The following is a 5,312-nucleotide window of genomic DNA, read 5'->3' as shown; positions in this document are numbered from 1 at the left end:
GTGGGTGCGTTGCTCCTTATTTGTGTGGTAGAGGGCTATTTTCTCCTTGGGCAAAGCAGACCCTGGAGGTGAAATAATACAGGTTTGAATCTAAACGGTGTTTTGTATTTGAAGTTCAGCAACTGGATGCTCTTTGTCTGGAGCATTTCCTCCAGTGTTTTTCAAACTTGGTAACTTTAAGATGCTGGCTAGAAAATTCTGGGGGTTGAAGTCCACACCTCTTAAATTTGCTAGGATTTAGAAACCCCGTCCTAAAAGGTTGACTGATACTCGATGTGGCTCATCTTTCCTCAGCCTCAAAGCCCTGTGCTGCCCATGGTTCAGGGGCCTACCTTGTCCTCTCCCAGGAGCAGATGCACCCACGGCCGCTGCATTGCTGAGATTAGCTTCCTCCCACTAGTGGAAGAGTGTCCAGTAGCCCTCGGCTGCCATGGGTGGCGAGAGTAAGAATGTCCCCTCTCTCCATCTGGGGCCAAACTGGACAGAAAGGCCAGCCCCATTTCTTAGTGTTTTATACAAAGCTTGGGCGGGGGGGAAGAGGGGACATTTATTTATCACATAATTAGCCACTGCAATTGCAAAACCCTCAATGGTTTACAGTAATTATGAGCCAACCAGCATTAAAGTAAGCCAGCCATTGTAGGACTGAAACAGAAAATGTTTTAACTGTAGACAATATAAACTAAATTGAGTTGGATGTCCTGACATTCCCTCTGGACCCTGCGGGACAACTCGGTTTTCAGAAGCTGCTGGTAGGCCAGAGCGGTGGGGTCCACCTGATCTCCACGTGATGTCAGTTGTAAATCTGAAGGAGGAGGTGGGTCAAGGGAGATGACCTCCCAACTTCCACCAGATCTTCTCACTTTCACACTAGCAGTTACAGCTTCCGTGTGTGGTGGGGATTTGAACTTGGCCTTCCCATCTCCAAAGAAATCCCAGTGGCTGGTGTGGGTCTTCTGGGCTGTGTGGCTGTATTCCGGAAGTTTTGGTTCCTAATGTTTCTCCAGCATCTGTGATCGGCATCTTCAGAGGGCAGGAGCACAGACAGGAGCAGTTCTCTCTGTGCCCAGGATGACGTGACCCTTTTGATCCCAGTGTTTATGAAATGCTTATTTTATTAGGGAGGAGCTGCCCAGAACCAGGAGTTGTTTTCCTTTCTTCCATGACCCTGACCAGAAACCACAGCCCTGGCTGCCCAGAGGCCCAGTTTCCTTAGCCAAGGGCCGAGACCCCAGCCCTCGCACCAGAAAACGTCCTGCAGCCTTGCCCGAGAGGCTCCAAATGGCCTGTTGCTTCCTCTGAAGTCTCTACCTCGCGAAGAGCGTGGACTTTTCTTCTGCTTTCAGCCTTCTTTTGCACCTGTGGGGTCAGCCCAGCTGCTTGACGGCTTCTCAGATGCGCTGGAGGGGGCGACGCATGTGCTGGTTGTTCCACAAACACGCCCCAACTTTGTTCTGGCCTTGTCTGGGCTGGGCTTCATGATCGCAGCGTGTCTTCCGATCTCGAAGCAGGTCTCCCACCACGGCCACAGACACGATTCTGGGAAGCTTGGTCAGAAAACCCAGGATTTTGGCTTCTGATCTTGCACAGAAATAGCAGGTGCCACATCTGTCCAGACACTGTTTGTATTCCTTAACGTGCTCCATGTGGGGGGCTCTGGCGTCAAAACTCCAGCCAAAGTCCAAAAAACCAGCCATCATTTTAACAGTCGTTTATAAGCTTATCTCAGCGTGGCATTGTTATTCCTAATTTTTTTCTACTACATTTCCTCTAGAACTTCAAAGGTGGCGATTTGGAGCTTGGGATATGCGAAATAAGGTGTTCCTTGAGCATGCACGGAGAGTCTGTGGCTCAGCTGCTCTGCTGGAATCCCATAGGCTTTGCATTTAGCTGTGGGGAGCTGGAAGTGGGAGGGGGCTGCTGGTTCCCTGGGAGGACAAGTTTCTAACGGAAAGAAGGGCCTGTCCTGGGGAGAGCCTATTTTAGAAATCACAGCTTTCTCCAGAGAGAAAGCTGGAACGGTGATGTCTCTTGAAGAAGACAAAGGTAAGGCCCCTGATTTCTGTGCTCCCCCATCCTGTTTGCCCATCAGCACCACTTAAAGGAGGAGTTTTGAATGGCTGCACTGAACTTGTTGATTCGTTTGTCTTTGATTTCTCCCAAAATTCCATTGGCTTTCCTGCGTTTTTGTTTTCTTCAGGGAGTCCGAAGAAATCCGCGGGTCTTTTAAAGTAATGATTTTACTTCAAGCCAAGCATTTCCAGGGGGATTGAGAAGTGGGGCTCTGGACCCTGGAATGGACCGCTTCGACCTCGGCTCCCTCCAGCGAGCGTTTGCTCCAGGCCTCCTCCTGGTTTGCAGGGCGCGATTGACCCAGGGAGAAGCCCTCCCACGATCAGGGAAGATGGTCTTCGGCACAGGAGGGGGGAGAGGCTGGAGGATGGTCATTTCCTGCCACTTGGGTCCTGAAGCCATTTTTGGGGGGAAAGAAAACAACTGCATGTGGTCTGGCGAGACTGCTGTGGACTGGATTTATTTATTTATTCACTTTAGGGGACTTGCATGGCCGCCTATCTCATCTAATAATCCTGGCCGGATCACAGCAATCGCTAGAGGGTCTCCTCACCCTCTTTTACTCCCCCATGTGGTTGTGAGGAATGTCGAGGGAGTAAGATGGGGATACCTGCTTCTGTGGGGGTTTTGGCTTTGCAGGACCTGCAGAATCAGACACATCCACCTTTATTACGGTCCCAGGCCAGCAGAAGCCAGGTGCGCAAAGGGAGCGCTAACCCCCCGCTAACCTCGTCCCTGTTGGCCACCAGGTACTTTAGTTAAGTCCCAGACCGGTGTCTCTCAACCTTGCTCACTTTAAGATGTGTGGACTTTGTGCTGGCTGGGGAATTCTGGGCGTTGACATCCACCCACCTCAAAGTTGCTGAGGTTGACGCACGGTGGTTTAGAACGTGGTGGTGGTGGAAGTCCCTAAAGCCCCCGTGACTTTTCTTCAAAGCGTCAAAGGCAGGGAAGCAGCGATCCTCTGGACCATCCTGCTGCGGGGCAGCGTAGATCAAAACACTCTAACCTGGTTCCCTCTAGGCGTGTGTGGTCATGATCCCCATCGTCCCAGGCCAAGCCATGGAGAGATCACCGGGGGAAAGGCCCTTATTCTTCTTGCCCTCAATGGATCCCTTGGGGATCAGTACCCTCATTCCAGGAAGAACCACGCCCGAGCTTGGAGGATGGCCCCAGTATTTGGAAGCATGTCCTGAAGATGTGGTTTGTTGGTTTGTTTGGCCAGTGACAATGCGTCAAGCTATTGGGCACAACGCATTGGCCTCACACGCTGCCCTTTGTAACTTGCCCTCTCAACAGATTCAGGTGCGCGGAAATCCCTGCCCTTTCCCCGTGGGCATGCACATAGATTTTAACCCTGGGGCCGCTTTCCCATCCTTTATACTCCCTCTTAATTAGGCCAGGAGGCGCCGATGCAATTCCAGAGACGCTGGGTGGGTGAACTAGCTGTGGCAAGGTCAATGCCAGGCAATAAGGAGCAGGTGAAGCAGCACACTTTGCGCCGAGCTCTCCCTGCTGGGGTGTGTGTGTGAAGCAAAGCCGGAGCAGGACTTGACAGCCCTCTATAATATTCTGCCACGTGCATATGACGGACATAAAGGCACGTCCACGCAGAGCAGATACAGATCTTCCTCCATCCCCATTCCAGGGCCTGCAGCGGATGGAGAAAGAACTGGGTTCGGGCATCGACTAGCTGGCACTTGCTTCCCAGAACGACTGAGGACTACTTAAGGATCGGTGCCTGGCTTCGCGTCCTTCCTCTGCCATCCCTTCCCACTCGGTCTTGGGTCTTTGAGATGCCGTGGGTCTTGTGCTAGCAGAGGCGGCCGGTTGGATGCAAAGGCTGAGCAAAATACTTTTGGCTTACCACGCTGTGTGCACCCAAGCCACTGTGGCTTGGAAACCCCGCTTGGTGGCTTTGTGTGGGCAAACCCAGCCAACTCTCGTGTTCCAGGAAACTAATCAAGCAAGTCCAGCAGCTGATCGCAGACCGAGACGCTTTTTGACGGAAGGGCACAATCAGAGTGCTTTAAATGAAGGTGAGGGGTGTTCCTGATGCTTACCAAAGTGCTTCAACGCAACCTGGTGGGTTTGAAGAGCTCCAGGAGCAGGGCCCCAGGCTCGTGGGAGAGGGCTATCCGAAAGCTGAAACCCTGTGGGGAGACAGGGAATTGGAGCACTAAACCTTTGCCGTGAGAACATCGGAAAGTAATGCTACGGTCTGTTGGGAATGGTGGGCTGCTCTTTGAGATCTTAAAACTGGTGGGCCATCTCTGGCCCACAAGCACCTACAGCACCCCTGGGCCCAAATTCCAAACTCCCCCAAAGCCCCAAGATTGAGCTGCTGAAATACCATGGCAAAATGATTGACATTCGGAGCTTCGATATGTCCCTGGACGCCAAGGATGGAATTGGTTGCGGTAGGCCTCTGAAAACCAGAGCCTCCCTCCCCCTCCTTAAAAATCCTGTCCCGTTCCCCCAGAGCCCCGGCCCCAGGGCTCCTGGTCTGCGCTGCTGCTGCTGCTCTTCTGCTGGACGGGCCTTTTGCGGCTTCTGGGGGCCGAAACGGAGAGGTGGCGTTCCACACACGCAAACCCCAAAGGCTGCCTCCATTGTTTTAAGAAAGGGCAGGGCGGTTTTGACCCCGGAGGTATCCGCATTCCCCTGGGGCGAGGGGAAACTATGTTCAGAGTTGCTTTCCTTGTTAACATGCTCCAGAAGTGATGAGACTTTGGGCAAGGAGCTGCGGAGCGTTGCTGCTGGCTGGCTGAGGTGCTAGAAGGGCAGGATTGGACTTGCTGGTGGGGGGGGGCTACTCTGAGTGGCCACAGCTGGAGGGTGAAGGGTTGGGGCCGGTCACAGCTGAGGCTGAGCTGCTGATGTCCCTGCAACCCGCTCACAGTTAGGTGCCCGTCCTGGGTTAAGGCTTTGTGTCAATGGAGCTCTGCCGCCCTGCGAAGGGTGCGTGTGGAAGGGGTTGGCCAGCCCAGGACCCCTGGCAGCGGCAACGCCTGGGCGTGCTGCTGTCATTCCACAGCCAAGGCGTCTGCTCTGTCACTTGGCCGTGGAAGAAATCTTCGCAAGTGAAACCCTAGCAGCACAAGCCTGGTACGTTTCCCCTAAAACATGCCTGTTCCCACAGTGATGTGCTTTGAGAGAAGAAGGGAGGTATTTGCAGGCGAACAGCCCAGCGTGCCTCTTGGTCCCCACGCGTGCAGTTCTTTCTGGAATGAAATCTG

This window comes from Python bivittatus, unplaced genomic scaffold (genome assembly GCF_059951505.1).
Source record: "Python bivittatus isolate LINGU-HERP-01145 unplaced genomic scaffold, Pbiv_v1 ctg000700_np1212, whole genome shotgun sequence".
Classification (NCBI taxonomy): Eukaryota; Metazoa; Chordata; class Lepidosauria; order Squamata; family Pythonidae; genus Python; species Python bivittatus.
This window is presented reverse-complemented; position numbering follows the sequence as displayed.